Raw genomic sequence first — 21,132 nt, 5'->3', positions numbered from 1 at the left:
AGTCATTCACAATATGTGCACGATGGGGGCGCTAATTGTCGTCCATGAAGACGTCTCGCCAATATGTTGCCGATGTGGTTGCACTATCGGTTGGAGGACGGCATTCGCATATCATACAGCCGTTACGACTCTTTCCAGGACGACCAGCGGCGTACGTCGGCCCCACATAATGCCACCCCAAAACAGCACGGCCTGTGCGGCCCGTTTGGCATGTTGTTGGTCCCATCTGCACCGCGCTGCATGGTGTAGTGTTTGCACGGACGTCGGGTGTGAAGTTACGCATCATGCAGCCTATTGCGCACAGTTTGAGTCGTATCACGACGTCATGTGGCTACACGAAAAGCATTAATCAACACGGTGGCGTCGCTGTCAGTGTTCCTCCGAATCGTAATCCGTAGATAACGGTCATCCACTGCAGTACTAGCACTTGGGCGGCCTGAACAAGGCATGTCATCGACAGTTCCTGTCTCTCTGTATCTCCTCCATTTCCTCCAAGACCGCTCTGGTTCACTCCGAGACGCCTGGACACTGTCCTTGTTGAGAGCCCTTGCTTGCACAAAGTACCAGTACGGACGCAGTCGAACCGCGGTATTGACCGTCTAGACATGATTGAACTACTGACAACACTAGCCGTGTACCTCCTTCCTGGTCTAATGACTGGAACTGATCGGATTTCGGAGCCCCTCCATCTAGTAATCGCTGCTTATGCATGGTTGTTTACATTTTTGGGCGGTTTTAGTGACAGCTCTGGACAGTCAAAGGAACTGTGTCTGTGATACAATATCCACAGTAAAAGTAAATCTTCAGGAGTTCTGGGAACCGGGGTGATGCAAAACTTTTTTTGATGTGTGTAAAGAGACTCAGCTATATTCGCCCATTACTAGTGCATATCACTTGCAATAAACAATGGTTCAAATGGCTCTGAGCACTATGCGACTTAGCTTCCGAGGTCATCAGTCGCCTAGAACTTAGAACTAATTAAACCTAACTAACCTAAGGACATCACACTCATCCATGCCCTAGGCAGGATTCGAACCTGCGACCGTGGCGGTCGCTCGGTTCAAGACTGTAGCGCCCAGAAACGCACGGCCACTTCGGCCGGCTCACTTGCAATGGTTGCATAAACTTCAGTACAGCATTTTACAACACAACTGTCTATTTTTCAGAGAAAGCTTACTGAAATTCACTCCGGTCGTGAAAGTCTACGAACTTCTAATTTGAGGTGTGTTTTGATGACTCAAAAGGCGGTGACCTGGTTTTAGATCCGTTTACCTTATTACCTGCTATCGAAACAAGGTATCTTCCGCCAAGAGCAGAAGATGGTGCCAGTCACACAATAATACTCTGGGCCAGCGTGTATAATACGAACACGTCTGAAACGAGGTTGATTAGTGAGCGTCCTGCTCAAGCGCGCTTCTAATTACGGAGCAAGGCGCTTTATGGTCTAGCACGCGCGGCAGAGGCCTTTCTACTCGACGCCTCCCTGGCTGTTCCGCTCGGCTGCCTTCTGCACCCGCGGGAGTCTCGTATAGAAGCAGTGCGTTCACGGCGGCGTCATATTTATCCCCCATTTCGCCTCCACAGACGGCGGCAATAATTACGCGAGCAGGGCGCACTTGGCAGGCCGGCTGAGTGAGCAGTTTTTTTGCCAGGCAGTGGTCGTCAGCCGGTAACGAGCGGTAGGGTTGCGCTGGCTAGCGTACGAGACTGGCGACGTTGCGGTGGCCGCCCATACGTTAATGAGTCGCCGCCGTCGCTCAAAAGCAGCTTGCCAAGCAGCTGCCCAACTCTTACGTCACAAGGTGCGGTTGTGCTCAGTTTCCAACCACGGGGCTGCTCTCCGCAAATTATGGGGCGCTTTTCACTGTGACGGGCAGTCACTAAAATGGCCGCCAACGTCCCGGAGAAGCTCCAATTACGTGTCAGAGGTTTGGCGACGTTGCTTACGTAGCTAAATACCTGATGGGAACATGGTGGTGACAACTTTGATGCTGCGCTGAAAGAATCTGAAATAGTAGATGATTAAAACCTGCTGGTAGCAATGTTTCCCAAGAGGACATCTGGTCTGAAACTTTTTCGTATACTCGTATTACTGTACCCCTTTTCAATGGTCATACGAACAGCGAAATGGCAGATATTGAGATAACCAATCGTGGAACTGAAAATCAGCTACAATCGCTTAGTAGAGGAAAGACGTCAGGACCAGATGAGATACCCAAAACATTCTATAAATATTATGCGAAAGAACTTGCTCCCCTTCTAGCAATAATTTATCGCAGATCGCTTCACCAACGAAAGGTACCTAATGACTGGAAAAAGCACAGGTCATCCCAGTTTTTAAGAAAGGCCGTAAGACAGATCCACACAAATATAGAGCTATATCGTTGAAGTCAATCTGTTGTATAATTATAGAACATGTTTTATGCTCAAGAATGTTCTTGGGAAATGAACAGCTCCTCTATAAAAGCTGTCCGGAGTGGCCGTGCGGTTCTGTGCGCTACAGTATGGAACCGAGCGACCGCTGCGGTCGCAGGTTCGAATCCTGCCTCGGGCATGGATGTGTGTGATGTCCTTAGGTTAGTTAGGCTTAAGTAGTTCTAAGTTCTAGGCGACTGATGACGTCAGCAGTTAAGTCGCATGGTACTGAGAGCCATTTGAACCATTTTTTTTTCTCTATAAAAATCAACATGGTTTCGCGAAACAGGAATCCTGCGAAACTCAGCTCTCTCTGTTCCTTCATGAGATCCACAGCGCAGTGGACAACGGTGGTAGGGCTGATGCCGTGTTCCTTGATTTCAGTAAGGCATTTGACACCGTTCCGCATTGCCGTTTAATGAAAAAAATTAGAGCGTACGGAGTATCGGAGCAGACCATCGATTGGATTCAAGACTTTCTTCGAGATAGAACACAACACGTCGCTCTTAACGGAACTAAACCGACAGATGTAAAAGTAATATCCGGGATACCATAGGGATGTGTGATACGACCGTTGCTGTTAAAAAAAAATGCTTCAAATGGCTCTGAGCAGTATGGGACTTAACATCACCGGTCATCAGTCCCGTAGAACTTAGAACTACTAAAACCTAACTAACCTAAGGACATCACACACATCCATGCCCGAGGCAGGATTCGAACCTGCGACCGTTGCGGTCGCGCGGTTTCAGACTGAAGCGCCTAGAACCGCTCTGCCACCAGCGGCCGGCGTTGCTGTTCACAATATATGTAAATGATCCAGTAGAAAGCGTCGGATGCTCTTTAAGGCTATTTGCAGATGATGCACTTTATACCAAAGTAGCAATGCCAGAAGACTGTAAGAATTTGCAGAACGACCTGCAGAGAATTGATGAATGGTGCATACTCTGACAGTTGACCCTGAACGTAAATAAATGTAACATACTGCGCATACGTAGGAAAAGAAATCCACTACTGTACAGCTACACTATTGATGACAAACAGCTGGAGACACCGTTTGCCGTAAAATATATAGGCGTAACTATACAGAGCGACCTTAAGTGGCACGAACATATAAAACAGATAGTGGAAAAAGCAGACACCAGACTCAGATTCATCGGAAGTATCTTAAGGAAATGTAACTCATTCACGAAAGAAGTGGCTTATAAGGCGCTTGTTCACCAGGTTCCTGAGTATTGTTCAAAAAATTGTTCAAATGGCTCTGAGGGCTATGGGACTTAACAGCTGAGGTCATCAGTCCCCTAGAACTTAGAACTACTTAAACCTAACTAACCTAAGGACATCACACACATCCATGCCCGAGGCAGGATTCGAACCTGCGACCGTAGCAGCAGCGCGGTTCCGGACTGAAGCGCCTAGAACCGCTCGACCACACCGGCCGGCTGAGTATTGTTCATCTATCTGGGATCCCCATCAAGTAGGACTGATAGAGACGATCCAACGACGAGCGGCGCGATTCGTCACGGGATCGTTTAGATGGCGAGAGAGCGTTACGGATATGCTGAACAAACTCCACTGGCAGACGTTACAAGAGAGGCGTTGTGCACCACGGAGAGATTTACTACTGAAATTTCGGGACAGCACTTTTCAGGAGGAGTCGGACAACATATTACTTCACCCCACATACATCTCGCGTATCGAGCACGAGGAGAACATTCGAGAATTTAGAGCCAATACAGAGGCTTACCGACAATCATTCTTCCCACGCATTGTTCACGAGTGGAACAGAGTTGGAGGGATTAGATAGTGGTACCGAAAGTACCCACCGTCACACACCATTAGGTGGCTTGCGGAGAATGATGTAGATGTAGAGCCGGCCGGGCTGGCCGAGCGGTTCTATGCGCTACAGTTTGGAACCGCGCGACCGCTACGGTCGCAGGTTCGAATCCTGCCTCGGGCATGGATGTGTGTGATGTCCTTAGGTTAGTTAGGTTTACGTAGTTCCAAGTTCTAGGGGGTCGATGTCCTCAGATGTTAAGTCCTATAGTGCTCAGAGCCATTTGAACCATTTTTTTGTAGATGTAGATGAAAGTGTGTGCTGGATTAGAAACGGAATGTACCTTTGCCTTTCCCTGGCAATGTTCTTAGCGTCGAGCTATCCAGTTACGAAATTTCCACGTAGAATGAAACTGTGTGGCGAATTGGGACCCGGACAGCAGACCATTTCCTCTTGAGAAAAAATTCATTATCATCCGAGCTGCCCACAAGCGACCTGCCCCCCCCCCCCCCCCCCCCCCCCCCACAGCTTTACTTCGGCCTGTACTCATCTCCTGGCATTCAAACCACACAGAAGCTCCTTTTCATGCCTTGCAGTAATACTAGCGTTCCCTGAAGAAACAATGTAACAGAGAATTGTGAAGTCGCAACTTAGGGACTTATTTACGGAATGGGCTGCGTTATACGCAGGGGAACGGGTGTGTAGCTTGTAAAATAGAAGAAGAGTACTGTTGGAAATAGAGGTTTGAAGGCAGATCGTGGGATGTGTCTGGATAACAGCAGTCTGTCTGTGGCAGCTAAGATGTGAGGATGTCCGGTGGTTTGTGGACAGTTGCAGTGCATTACCTCAATGTTACTGGAACAAGTGCCATTATCTTAAAGCGCTCCTACTTTCAAAAATATGCATCGATCACCAAATGGAGGCAGCAGCAAGATGTAATACCACCCAATTTGTGTATCTGGATATGAAACACCAAGATTAAAAATGTTAGTAAGCGGTGAGACTTGTTAGGCTCACGTTGATGCTTTTCATAGCTTGGCATCTTGTAATAGCGATAGTAGCGTCTAGGTTTCTTAGTGTGTTTGTGGCGCCACTACGGTGGCTCGCCTTGTCTGTCCGTGAGTGGCAGCACTAGCGCTTATCGATAGCGCGTACTGTGGTACTATCTTTGGAGCGGCCTCTAGTATTTCCGAGTCGTCGTGTGTCCAGGGAGCGGAGTTGGGACGGAGCAGCAGTGAGGTCCGGACAACCAGTACTTGCCCGATCCCTGGCGACGCACACATGCTCTGTCCGACGGAAGGATGTGGTCGCGAGAGTTCACGACCACGTCAAGGACCGGATTCAGCGAGTTTTAGTTGAATGGACCGTGATATTCGAGCGTGCAACTTTCACTCGTGTGTGTGTGCGTGTCCGCCCGTCGAAGTGACCTTATGGCAAAAAGTTGTCAGGAGACGATTTATACTGGGATCCTTCCCTTGCCTGACTAGAGTGAGGACCACCATTGGTTGGTCGTTCTGTCGGTCGTCGCAGCGGACGACGTGCATTTAGTCTTCCAACCTCTTCTGGCTTCTCTATGTTTGTGCCGATTTATAACTCGCCCGTGTTGTTTCACAGCGACTGGTTTTAGTACTGTGAGTTGGTGGTTGAATTGTTTTGCCGGATGCGTGTGTATCTTGTGGTTTTGAATGAGCAGTTATTTTAATTGTACCGGTGATCGGTTTAGGCAGATTGGTTAGTCAGTCGGTCGGCACTTAAGCTGCCCCTACTTTGAGTTGCCATCCTGTTACGTGAGTTCAACTGTCTTTGCTGCCTGTCTCACCTTACCTTATGTTTGAGTTACCTTTCCAGGCCGACCCTTGGAACACTTGCCGTGAACCGCTTGTCCTGATTGCATAGATTGTGATGTTTGTTTAAAGGATATTTGTAATTTTCTAACTATTACTGATGTGGCCTTCAGCCGTGTTACAGTAAGATTTTTTTTTAAGCAAACGTGTTAGAAAAGCAAGGGATTTATTTTAAAAGTGCTTTAGAAAGTATTTTCCTGACTTCTAATTCAGGCCTTCAGCCGTTTGTTATTTGAAATTGTTTGTGACCTTCAGCCGAGTAATAATTTCACTTCCTTTATAATAAGGCCTTCAGCTGTGATACAGTTTGTTTTAAAACGAAGTACTTATCTTAATATGTGCTATTTGGATTTGTTCTTCTGACTTCTAATTCAGGCCTTCAGCCGTTTGTTGTTTGAGGTTATTGTTGGTGGCCTTCGGCCCTAAACTAGTGGAATTTTTTCTGGTGATAAGGCCATCAGCCGTCATACAGCCAATTGTGTTTTTAAGAGATTGTTTAAAAATTGTAATTTCCCTTAAATAAAGTTTACGTATTTGTTGTGCAACCGAGAGTAACTGATTACGGCCCAGTCCACAGACGTAACCTTATCCTGCCCCATCCTGAGAAACCAGCTCTCAAGTGGTTTTTGGCGAAGATATGTTTCCATGACAAAGAAATACTCACTTTTCAGTACAATTTTCTGGCCTATGGGAACTTTGTTGAAATGGAAAATATGATATTTATCCAAGAATTGAGTCTCAGTGCAATGGCAAAGTGGATTTTGCAATATGTTCAGGAAAAACCTGTAAAGCTTAAGACACGCGTGATGGTTTAAGACTACGTGCTGGTAAGGATTAAGGTGTTGCCACTGAGGTGGCAAAATGGTAAATTCAGGATTCATTAGTCAACTATAGAAAAGTGTATCAGATACACCAGGAGCTGTGGCATAATTTGTATCATTGTTATGTTGCTAATAAGTACTAAATTTTTCGGTGGATTTGTTGAATTGTGTCCCCTCATACATAAATGTGCAATGGTTCTGATTTTCAGCAACATACTTCGATCAGCCCATTTTATGAGGCATTTGCGAAGCAACATGTCTTTTAGAGTACAATGTTCAAAAGTGGGAGCCTAGAGGAAGGAAGTTCCACGACAAACGTTGCGGCTGGAAAATAGGAATTTATGGACACATATGTGGCAAGGGCGGATAATGCTAGAACCTGTTCTTCCGGTCAACACAATGCTTCCAACACGGAGACGCCATCTCCTCTATCAAATTTACATACATCTGAAGACACTTTAATATGGTTAAAATAGGGAATAAATATTGCATTTATGAAAGTGAATGACATTACTGTGTGCCCAAATAACACTATTGCTAAAGAATATGAATATAGTTCACCTAAACGAGACTGAAATACAACTGAATCACAATTAAATGCATTTTCTACCGCTGTCACTGTCGAGCGAAAAAACAAAACAATACAAATAAAAATATGATAATAATATAATAACACGATTTACTGCTACTTCGCAATATTGATTTGATACTTTGAATACCTTCGATATTTGCTAGAATGAGTTCCTGCAACAACTTCCTACAGCAATCACTCTTCATACCTTCATCTATACGCTCTCTACAGTCACACTAAATTTGATGAACATAAGACAAATGTTTCTATTGAACCTGTAATCGGCTAGATTCAGATCTGCTTTTGTGTATGACAGACGACGTAAGACACAGACAGACACGTGCACACAAAAATTTACATGAAAACAAGTACAAATATAAAATCAAAATGATACATGTATAAGTAATTATTTGGAGCAATTTCTCAACGTTCTTCTGAACGGTGGTGTCTTGATATATGTAGCACGTCTTTTTCTGTGTGGAAGCAGTGCATATAAACCAGAGTGACTTATTAACGTTTATTGAGCAATCTGTATTATACGTCAGTCTGAATGAACTAAGTTGTGTACTAATATACGTGGACTTTCTTGAGTAAAACCAAAGACTGAGAAATTTTTATGAATTACTGAATTACTGAGTCAATTTCTTGTAAAATTAAAGATTGGAAGGAAAAGGCTAAAATGTAGTACCTATTATCGAGCTTCGATTTATGGTATGCGATAGTATCAACTAAACAATGTTTCCATTAAATACTTATGGCTCTGAAATGTTGAAAATTGATGTGTTTGGAAAACTATTTCGAAATTATAATATTATGCTCCTCTGTAAAACAAATAATTGGTGCTCCACTCAGTATCTTATCTTCTTCATAATATTAGACATAAAGTGTCAGTGCAGACCTCTTCTTTTGGCTCCGAAATGATGAAGAAACGACAATATTGTAACAAATTATCGTGTGAACAGAGTCTCCTTAAAAACCAAATGCATACAGAACACCATGGCGAGGTTAAGGCAGCCGGCCAGGGTGGCCGTGCGGCTCTAGGCGCTACAGTCTGGAACCGCGTGACCGCTACGGTCGCAGGTTCGAATCCTGCCTCGGGCATGGATGTTTGTGATGTCCTTAGGTTAGTTAGGTTCAAGTAGTTCTAAGTTCTACAGGACTTATGACCTCACTAGTTGAGTCCCATAGTTATCAGAGCCATTTTAACCATTTTTGAGGTTAAGGCGAGCTAAAAATGGAGGCCACAAAAGTAATGAAAAAGTAGCTCAGGCCGTATAATATTTGCTTCAGGAAGGTGAAGGTTCCAGGCTGAAGTTCGTCTGGCACACATTTTTAATTTACCAGGAAGTACAAGAAAAGGAGTGAATCTTAGAACTGGACCTCATGATAATTTTGAGGGGTTGCTCTCATTCACTGTGGCATCAGTGACATTGAGCGACTGTTCCAATTAGTCAATTTGTTACAGTGCACACCTGAGCGTCATAATAGTAATTATGCAGAAAAACATGATTTGATGCTAGAATGAGATTTTCACTCTGCAGCGGAGTGTGCGCTGATATGAAACTTCCTGGCAGATTAAAACTGTACCGGGACCTTTGCCTTTCGCGGGCAAGTGCTCTACCAACTGAGCTACCCAAGCACGAGGTCCCGAGTTCGAGTCTCGGTCCGGCACACAGTTTTAATCTGCCAGGAAGTTTCGTGATTTGATGCTGTTTACAAAAATGGCTCTGAGCACAATGGGACTTAACTTCTGAGGTCATCAGTCCCCTAGAACTTAGAACTACTTAAACCTAACTTAACATAAGGACATCACACACATCCATGCCCGAAGCAGGATTCGAACCTGCGACCGTAGCGGTCCCGCTGTTCCAGACTGTAGCGCCTAGAAAACCGCTCGGCCACGCCGGTCGGCTGCTATTTACATCTATTACAAATTAAGTTAGAATTATTTCTATTATTTCTATTAAAATGGTACCTGATCTATCAGCACATTACGCAAGACTGAAAAATATTTCAGGAAAAATCCTATTGAAATCTGATTGTGTTAACATTTGGTTACACCGTTTCTATCACCAAAACTTCTCACGACCGCATACGCTAGGTATTTAGCTTTCTCATTGAATAACCATACACTGACCGGCCAAAACATTATGATTAGTGCCAACCGCGAAACCAAACGCTGCAACGGACTCGTGACGCACTAACGAAAGTACAAAGTGCGTATGAAAATTCGGTGAATGTTTTTATAAAATAGAGAAAATAAGAGATGCAAAGTAAACATTATTACTGATCTGTAAAATAATCATTATTAGCTACAACACATTTTTGACACTGGCTGTAAAGCTGTTGGAAACTGTCAGCAAACGCTTCTTGTGGAATCGCTGAAAGCACCGTAGTCACGCGCTGTCTGATATTCACGTGATTAGAGGCTACGAGACGTGGCGATAACAGTACGATCGAGAGACCAAGCGACAGTCAGTGACATGGTGTTCGTCTTCCCCGCCTCCCAAAAGTAGTCGACTGACAAAATCCTGCGAGGGCTTCATGCATCATGAATTTCCTCTCGAGGTAGGCGGGGAGGACCACGAACATCATGCCACTGACTGTTGCTTCGTCTCCGTATAGTACCAGTAGAACCCTGCCACATTTCCTGTAATGATGCGAACATTGAACGACGTGTGACTGCCGTGCATCGAGCGATTTCGCAAGAAACGTTTGTTGATAGTTTCCGATATCTTTACATCCGGTGTCGGAAGTGTCTATGCCTAATGGTGATTTTTCTAACCCCAGTGAAGGTATTTTTTAGTAAGTCTTGTTTCCTTTATTTTCCGAGACCATTCACCGATCTTCACAGACGCATATTGTACATAATTGAGCAAAGACGAATGGTGAATCATTCTAGTGATGCTTCATCACCATTTTTAACGTACAGACGTTGCAATTTCACAAGTTTGGACACTGAATCAACATCAGAATCGTATTAATATGACATCAATTCACCGTAGGTCATCAAAAATTACTATGTACAAAAGTACCGTGGACTAGTAGCATACGGGTATTTTTGACGACTTACAATGTACTGCCGTTCTCTGAATATGATTAAAGTTAAAAGCGTATCCTTGTAAAGTTTATACACTAATAATAAGAAAAAGAAGCATTACAATGTTTAGGTCTGTTATGATCGTGAACGCGTTTTAAAATGTTTTCATTCGGTCGGTTTCTTGTCTCTTTATTGGATACAAATTTTTCAACTGATTTTAAACGTATTTCCCGATGAGTTAGTAACTTTAGACCCAAATAAGAATTACCTTTATCCTTTATTAAATTTGGTAGGGGAAAAACTGATTTCCAATTTCTAATTTTCAGCGTAGTTAAGAACTCGATGATTCAGTATTAAAGCGCTTTCGTGTCTGGTGAGTGGCAGAGGATACTTTGTGTGCCACTGCCATTTCCCCCTCCCCTGTTCCACTTGCCAATGTTTCGTGGTCAGAACGGTTGGTGGTAAGTCGTATTGTGAGCACGATCCTCTCTATTTTTTACCTTTAAGATTTTTCCGTGAGATAACCACACGAGAAAACAATGTAGTGGTTGATTCAGGTGAAGAGGAACTGAAATAATCATGCAATGTATCACGTGTCTCTGTAGTAACCTTACCTAAATATTAGAAATCGTTTGAAAAATTTAGACACGAGACTAAGAAGCAGAAATTAATTGTCTGAATAAAAATCTCAGTAATGTAACATGTTTTTAAAACGGACAAAAAAAGTATAAAGTAATTTATATCCGGAGTATAACAATCGTATTGCGACAAAATTTGAGCCATTCTAGAGGGCGTCTAGAGCAAAAAATTAAGTTGAGGAATCCATACCCTATAATATTATCCAACAACACTACATACTGTCGAAATTACAGGGAAAAGCCTGACGTTTCGACATCCCTTCGAAAAAATGCCTTAGCTGCAACTATGACGGACCTGGATCGAACCCATCGGAACTGTAACTTGGGCATTTTGTTCTCTCGCTGTAAGACGTTTCCGGACATGTTTCCTGGCCTCAATTTCTGCTGAAGACACAATCTTCAACCTCTCAAAGTTTGGGAGCATACCTTGGTTACACCATGTGTATAAAAATAGATTTACGTGTACTTGCATGTACTTACACATGTGTATAAGCGTGTAAGTGTATGTGTATGTTCCACGATGACTCTAATTGTCTAGAGAAATTGTGATGTAACTTTGCACTTACTTTGCGTAAAAATACAGCTTACAGTATTTTACCATTAAGCCGTCCTCTCACGGTTTTGAAAATGCACGTGGAGGAGGAGTTGGCGACGTCAGAGAGTGGACTTCCTCGCTCTCCTTTACCACGAAGCATGAAAGCTACGGTCCGACATGTCAGATTTTTTCCTCACGGAGAGTAACGTGGCTCATGAGATGGCACATCATTTTTACCTGACAATCGGAACTGAGGAGCCGCCATATTGTATTGAGTCAAAGTACGTATTTGGTGGATTTGCTTTATGTTGTGACTTGGCAAGATAGCCAAGCCACTAGGAGAGGATGCCGAAAGGCACGCGTTTAAGCTCACGCAGGCTGGCGTGAGGTCTGGAACAGGTAAAGTAATTATACTAGCAAAAGAAGGTACGTACGTTCTGAAATACTTAACTTTAATCCATAACTGGTGAACATCAGTCTGACGGTACATGCATCACAAGATAAATAGCAAATGATAATGGCGCCTTGCTAGGTCGTAGCAAATGACGTAGCTGAAGGCTATGCTAACTATCGTCTCGGCAAATGAGAGCGTAATTTGTCAGTGAACCATCGCTAGCAAAGTCGGCTGTACAACTGGGGCGAGTGCTAGGAAGTCTCTCTAGACCTGCCGTGTGGCGGCGCTCGGTCTGCAATCACTGATAGTGGCGACACGCGGGTCCGACGTATGCTAAAGGACCGCGGCCGATTTAAAGGCTACCACCTAGCAAGTGTGGTGTTTGGCGGTGACACCACACTTTACCATAGAGTAAAAGGTATAAATATAAGCTTTCTCAAAACACCAGTTAATTTAGTATACCTCGAAAACACTTCATTTTAGATGCGATTTGTTATAATAAAGTGGCGTGTAACTGCACATCGGTAGACAAAGGCCTTTTTTATTTAATGTTTTCTGTGTTGTAACGTGTGCGCTATGAAAGTACACCGTTCCAGTTCTACGGAACAATAATGATTTGTCAAAAGCGCCTCGTTTTGTAACAACGGGTAGGAAATTCAGTCTGCTTTGCTCCATTTTTTATTTCAGTATTTCTTTTCTAACTGATTCTAGGTCTTTCTTATTACATTAATAGAAGTGCTACCTGCAGTAGTCTATTTTATTTCTGATAAGTAATGTATTTGCTGCAATTCTTGTTGCAAAAGCCGACGACTATAATGTTTCCAAAGTGGCCAGATAACGAACTGCTAGTCTATCTCAGGAAGTAAACACAAATTACACACTAGAAATTTTTGCTGTTATGTAACTACTCGTCGTAAAATAATACCTACTTCTGTGTTTTATACGCTGCCTAATGTTTATGTCTTTCCAGTTAGTAACTTATTCAACTACGGCGAGCAGCTTAGAAAAAAACTTCTCTACCATTGAAATGAAATAACGAAACAAGTCTCGATGCTGAAGCAGTCTTGACGTACTTTGGTTCAGAGTGATGATAGTCAATGCAACACTGACAATATGGATATTATGGGTGTGAAACAAATATTAACACTACAGCTACATTCAGTTTAAAGGGTCGGCAGCTGACATTATAAATTTTTACGTCACAACATTTATATATATATATTACTTACTTTGATCGGTGTTATGTTCCTTTCTTATATTTGTTCCATGCACTTGTGTATCGCGACATTCAAGGCATAATTTTGAGAATTTTCGAAACCGAAACTTCTGTTTACATTGGGAAACCACCGGTGAACTTCTTCGTGTTGTTACAAACATTAAAAATGCAATTCATCAGCTCCCGTCAGACAAGTTGGTGGATGTAGGGGAAAGGTACCAGCTGATATGAAGGATGGAAAATCAGATTTGGCTATTGTCCATTGTTTCAGGCTGACCGTATGATCTCGACATTCACTTCTAACTGGAGAGGTGCAGCGATAAGCCGTTTCCATTCACTGACTCATTGAATAATGCTTGTCAACTCAACAAGACTGACAATGTAATCGGAACTTAACAGAGTGCATTGGACGTGGCTCTGATAATTCTCTTGTCATTCTGCCAGGGGTCGTCACAAAGCTCACCAGATTGAGCTGGTCTGTCCATTAACTAACAGACTGAAGAGAAAGGCACGTGGCTTATGGAAGAGAAGTTGAGGGCCATTGTGGCCGACGTGTCCGGAAGGATAGTGATATACAACGGCACATTGCTTCAGGTCAGCATTGTTCCATAGACTTCAGGTACGTTGGCATATGGGGTACTGCCTCTTATTGCTAGATCTCCCATAGAATGCGATAGTTATATCATAAACGCTAAAAACTAAAAATCGCATTTACCAGGCTGTATGTGTATTTAATATTTTTGGACCGAAACTTCAAGTGATTGGTGCAGTATTCACTGATGTTCATAATTTCATCCGGGAAGTGTTCGTCCCTAAATTAGTTAGATCATTTACGCGACTTCTATTGGTGAGCTGTGGAACGACTCAGTTCAAATCCTTATTCTGTCGTAACACACACATTGAACCTGTCCCTTATATAAATTTGAACTATTTTTATGATTTGATCAAACATTCTGAATTATAGTGAGGCAATGTACTGACATACATTCGCCGACCTGTGATACAATTTTATAGGAAGAATTTTAGAGCTTTATTTGGATTTTCTGATTTAGATACAGTAGAAAATTGTCTGATTCAAGTTGGTGGCATAATACAGAGGTTTCGTCGTGTAAAAGTAGTGAAAAGTGTAATGGTCAACGTGGTGATCCTTGAATTCCTGATACGTATTATCAGGTTTATTTTTATAGTTTTTGGTGTATAGATACACATTAAGACAAAGTTACAATGAAGGGAGAAGGAGACCAAAGTACACTACTCTGCTCCGAAGAGTGCAAATTAGATTGAAGTAGAAAATTTAATGTGCCTAGCTAGTACTAAAACAGGGTGTCAGGCGAATGGTGCCACCTCCCCTGGTATTATTTCTGTATCGTTAATCGATTAACGAAGCAAAATAGACTGAGACACCTAGGTTTATTTTACATGCATCCCATTTATTCATATGAGTAAGACATATTTACAATAAGAGCACATCATTGTTGATTCCTATAAGAAACTCGGATTTCTAATGTTAAAACCAGTTAAATTCAGCACCCCATATTTAGGTACCGTGATTTGAGGATTTAAAACAACGAAAGAGCATAACAAGGTAAGATATTTCAATGGGGACGTATTCATTTGGCTAATTCCAAAACTATGCAAACGAAACAAGCTGCTGTGCAACATAAGGATTTATTTAAACGATTGTTTTGAAAGTAAAATTTATTCAACGCACGCTGGAGAACAACAGATCGTGTTGTACACATACCACTGAAACAGAAATGAGTTAGCAAAATTAATATTAGTAAACTATATCTCATTATATTGAATCATACGAATCTAAAACAGTTCTGAAATCAGCACGGAAATCCCATTAAGGTGAAACGCTTTACACATCAATTCTCAAAAGTGATGTTAAATTTCCTAAAAAATTTGAATTATTTTATTTTGAAAAGATACCAGACAGGGATGTGGGACTAGTAATGCACTCAAATACAGCTGCTATAACAAGTTCAATATTCAAAGGAAAACTGTTTTAAGGTGATATTAATGTGAATTAAAACAGCACTACACTTCAAAGAGCTTAATTTGGCCTTTAACGTGATGTTTGTACTTTGTTTTCGTGACTACAGATTTTAAAGAGACTACAAAAGGCATTTCAGACTGACCTTGTGCTGTGATATGTCGAGTAGAGCAGCACCAGTTTTAATTTCTGCGAATGATTTCCATATGTAGGTAGGGAACGTCGAGGACATGTCCGAGCTCAATGGTTCCTCTGAAAGTCTTTTGTGAGTCGATTGGCTTAATTAATATTGTGATATGATGATATGGTTCGACTTATCAGCATTTACATGAGACATATCTCAAGAAACGTTATAGCACCATGCAACTCTAGGACAGGAAACCCGAAATTGACCACAACGAGATTAATTCATCACATGATATCGGCGAAATAGACAAGTTGGATTTATGGTATCATTAAATGGGAGTTCACAGTTTAATATTCACCGACTCCAGGCACAGAAAACGTCACACTCGCTCTCCAGTGCGCCGGGACATCAACCCGGCCTGGGGCCACGGCGTTTCCAATGGCCGCGCCTTCCTCGCTTCGCTCGGCAATTAGGCGCCTGTGTTGTGGTCTCGGCGCTGCAGAATGTTCCTTGCTCTTTTGAACACAAAAGGCGGCACTGCGCGGTCGTTTGCTGCGGCGAGCCGGCGCGTTCCGCTGCGCACGGTTGCCAGTGAAGGGCTGCGGCCACCGCCGCCAGATGAATCCACAAACTGGTTCCTAGCGGCGCTGTCTGTTCTGCAGTGCAAGCTGAATTACACTCTCACAAATGATAGGGGTTTGGCATGAAGTTAGAGAAAAAGTTTTTCTGAATGTTATTTTCTTTTAGGAAAAGCACACTTCATAAAGCACTCTCATGCCGAAGACGTCTGGATTTGATTAGATTAGATTAGATTTCCTTTCATTCCAATTGATCCGTAGTGAGGAGGTCGTCCAGGATGTAGAACATGTGAGAAAAACAACAATACATGACAAATATTTACAACTAAAACAAATAAGCTAATGTACCATTCCACAGGTCCCAAGCGGAATGATAGTCATTTTTTAATGAACACTATATGAAAGAGTCATTTTACAAATACTGATGCACTGAATCTAAAATAAAAAAGTTTTTATTTATTTATAAGGTATTAAACGTGTAATACAACTATTATAGTACTTATTTACAATGAACACATTACTGCACTGAAACTGTGCAGAACTTATATTGTACTTATATACACACACAAATCAGTTGGTTTTACTGAGAAATTCATCAAAGGAGTAAACGGAGTTGGCCACCAATAAATCCTTTAGGCTTCTCTTAAACTGAATTTCATTGGTTGTTAAGCTTTTTATGGCTGCTGGGAAGTTATTGAAAATGTGTATTCCTGAATAATGCACACTTTTTTGTACAAGACTAAGTGACTTTACATCCTTGTGAAGATTATTCTTATTTCTAGTATTGATTCTATGAATTGGTTTGAAAAAGCGATATGTTTTTAATGACAAATTTCATTAAGGTATAAATATATTGTGGAGCAGTAGTTAGTATCCCTAGTTCCCTAAACAGACTTCTGCAGGATGTTCTTGAGTTCACACCACATATAACTCATACTGCACGTTTTTGTGCCCAGAAAACTGTAGCTTGGCTTGATGAATTACCCCAAAAAATAATCCCATATGACACTATGGAATGAAAGTAAGCATACTATGCCAGCTTTTTCATATTTATATCCCCTATGTCTGACACAATTCGCATTGCCAATAGAGATTGTTAAGACGCTTCAGCAGTTCTGTGGGGTGCTCCTCCCAGTTGAATTTACTCTCAAGCTGCAATCCCAAGAATTTATCACTGTCCACTTCTTCTGTCTGCTTGTCATAGTATGTTGGGCATATACTATTGGGACACCCCTTACAAGTTCTGAACTGCATGTAGCATGTTTTCTCAAAGTTTAGTGACAAAGAATTGACTGGGAACCAGTGATTAATGTCCACAAATATTTCATTAGCTGATCTTTCTGAGACTATACTTGATTTGCTATTTATTGCAATGTTTGTATCTTCCGCAAACAAAACGAACTTGGCATCTGGTAATGTTACTGATGAAAGGTCATTGATACGCACAAGAAAAGTAAGGGCCCCAAAATGGAACCTTGTTGGACCCCACATGTAATTAGTTTCCAGTTGGATGATGCCTGATAGCTTGATACATGTCTCTTTCCTAATAACACCCTTTTTTTCCTGCCAGAGATATACGATTGGAACCATTTTGCAGCATTTCCTGTTACACTATAATATTCTAATTTAATTAAAAGGATATTGTGATTTACACAGTCAAATGCCTTTGACAGATCACAAAATATACCAGTTAACTGCAATTTTTTGTCTAATGAATTAAGCACATTTTCACTGTAATTAGATATCCTTCTCAATATCAGAAACCCTTAGAAATCCAAACTGTGACTTTGGGCGTATGTTATTTGAGATAAGATGGTTATAAAGCCGATTGTACATTACTTTTGTAAAATTTTTGAGAATACTGGCAACATTGAAATTGGATGGAAATTTGATGCTATTTCTTTATCTCCCTTCTTAAACAGTGGCTTAACTTCAGCATATTTCAACCATTTAGGAAATATTCCACTGATAAACGACTGGTTACACAGATAGCTTAATATATTAATTAGCTCAGAATCACATTCTTTAATTAACATAGCCACTAGATGTTTTTGATTTTACAGATTATTTCTGCTGGGGTAGTGAGGGTCAAATTTACACTATGGAAGTTACTTGAAATGTCTGGTCTGAGATATTCCATAGCAGCATCTACCGAACCTGAGAACCCCATCTTTTCAGTAACAGTTATAAAATGTTTGTTACAAAGTTCTGCAACAATATACACATCTGCCACCAATGTATAATTTACTCTTAATACTATTTGTTCCTCTTCATGTCTGGTTCTACCGGTCTTCTCCTTCACTATATCCCATATTGTCTTTATTTTGTTATCTGATATGACTATCTTTCCCTTGTAATATATTTGCTTTGATGTCCATATTACAGTCTTTAATATTTTGCAGTATTTCTTGTAATGTGTTACAGCATCAACATCGGACCTCTTTCGGATTGACAGATACAGTTTTCTTTTTGTTTTACAAGATACCCCTATTCCTTGAGTAATCCATGGCTTCTCTGTAGACTTTGCTCTAACCTTGGTAAGTTTTGGGGGGAAAACAGTGTTCGAATAAGATAAGCACTTTCTTAACAAAAGTGTTATATTTTTTATTCATGCCATGAGCACTGTAAACATCAGTACAGTGAATAGGAGTGTCCTAAAATAACCAATTTTTAGCTTATTGATTGCCCTCTCGATCTCAGATTTAAAAGATTTTATATCCTGTTCAGTATTAACACTTAACAGAAGGAACTGCATGTCATGGTCTGAGAGACCATTGACTATTGGTTTTGTAATATAATTTTGTTCATAGTAATTTTGTATAAAGATGTTATCAATGGCTGTTTGTGAGCAATTGGCTACATTAGTGGGGAACTTTACAGTGGGAATTAAGTTGAATGATAGTGTTACTAACTCAAATAAGTTCTTATTGGGAGAGTCTTTAAGGAAATCTACATTGAAATCACCAGCAACCACTATTTCTTTGTTTTTGGTTGTTAAATGGGCCAGTACAGCTTCAAGGTGGTTTACAAACAGGTTAAAGTTACCTGCAGGTGCTCGATATACACTTAATATTATGAAGGATTTTTAGTGAAATTCTACTTGTGTTGCACATGCTTCAATATGCTGTTCTAGGCAAAATTTATGAATGTCTATGTTCTTAATGTTCGATCAGTTGTTTTAAGCAAGAAAAACAGAAGATTTAGATATAACACCTACACTCGCTTTGCAAGTCCCCATTGACCGAAACAAACCATTAGCAACATTCCTAAAGTTAAAAATGACATCGTTGCCAACAGGCTGTTAGATTCAATGAGTATTTTATTAAGTGCACCTATAAACAATAGAGCATGATTATGAGAGCGGGTACACTCTAAAATAGCAAGTATATGTTCATATATTCAATTCTCTATCCGCAGTTATTGGACTATTTCTTGAAGAACCTACAAAACAACATTTTGCTGTCAATTTTGATATAGAATGATCTTCACTCTGTAGTGGAGTTTGCGCTGATAGGAAACTTTCTGGCAAATTAAAACTGTGTGTCGGGCCGAGACTCGAACTCGGGATCTTTGGCTTTCGCGGGAAAGTGCTCTACACTTTTTTTTTCATTTTCTTTATTGTGTTCCGTGTTTTTCAATGCGTTTGGTCTCGGCGGACGTCACATAACATACGTTCAAGTTGATCGTTGATTCTTTTCCTCAGTTTATTATAGAGGGCTACCGCCTCTTTGACCGAACACGCTGAGCTACCGTGCCGGCACCGGCTGAGCTACCCAAGCACGACTGACGCCTGCTCCACACAGCCTTACGTCTACCAGTTCCTCGTCTCCTACCTTCCAAACTTCACAAAGCTCTCCTGCAAACCTTGCAGAACTAGCACTCCTGAAGGAAAGGTTATTGCGCAGACATGGCTTAGCCACAGCCAAGGGGTGTTTCCAGAATGAGATATTCACTCCACAGCGGATTGTGCGTTGATGTGAAACTTTCAGGCAGATTAAAACTGTGTGCCGGACCGATACTCGAACCCGGGACTTTCACCTTTCGCGGGCAAGTGCTCTATCGTCTGAGTTACCCATGCATGATTCACGCCCCGTCCACACATCCTTACGTCCGCCAGTACCTCGTCTCCTACCTTCCAAACTTCGCAGAAGCTCTCCTGCGAACATTGCAGCACTAGCACTCCTGGAAGACGGAGGCTGTGTGGACACAGCATGAGTCGTGCTTCGGCAGCTCAGACGATAGAACACTTGCCCCAGAAAGGTAAAAGTCCCGAGTTCGAAACTCTGTCCAGTACACAGTTTTAATCTGCAAGAAAGTTTCATAACTTTGATGTACATTAATGTGCACTAACGGCGATTTATCAGTTCTTACTCTGTTATCATTAGGGTTTCTACAGAACACTACTTCCGCGTATCCTATGTTATATCTTCTTGTATACTCTTTTCAGCGTACTGGTGTAATAAAATTTGTTTTATGCCGGGACTCTGTTGCTTGTAAATCTACGTAATATCAATTGTCCACACTAACTGTAGCGTAACATTTTCAGTGCTGAAATGGCTGTACGGAAACGTACCGAAAGCAATTTAAAAACATCTAGCAAATAGTGCTTAATAAAGCACTTAGTTACCTAACACCTTGTTTAATTTTATCGAGGCTGTGCTGCCATCCGCAAGATGGCAGTTCGTATACCTACTGGAAAGCTGATAGACCTCTTTTACAACTCCCCAGAAGCTTTGGATGTCAGTCGAAACATTGCCATTTGTCCACTACAATAGTGATAGTTCCTTATCTTACTCCAGGCCTAACTTGCAGCGTCAGGTTTCCATCTGTGTTGTAACATTCAACGAACAATGTGTGCTTCGCAAATGGCGAGGATATCTTCACTTAGCACAATCTTTGAGGACGATGACGTGGGTATCGACCTTGCTAATTTCCGAATTTTCCAGCATCAAATTATTAAAGACTGTAACCAGTAACGTACCAGCATATTTCGCATTTCTCACCTATGGTATATTCTTTGGTTACCTCGAATGTGGCTTAACGTCAACAGTTTGCTAATAATCCCAAAAGTAGTAAACTAACTGCCTACTCACTACCTCCGTTTTGTTTACCTACACAAAAATCGTACGCCTCTAATCTACCGTTTCTTGTAACAAAAATATAAAGTGATTCACTATGAT

This window comes from Schistocerca serialis, chromosome 2 (genome assembly GCF_023864345.2).
Source record: "Schistocerca serialis cubense isolate TAMUIC-IGC-003099 chromosome 2, iqSchSeri2.2, whole genome shotgun sequence".
NCBI lineage: Eukaryota > Metazoa > Arthropoda > Insecta > Orthoptera > Acrididae > Schistocerca > Schistocerca serialis.
This window is presented reverse-complemented; position numbering follows the sequence as displayed.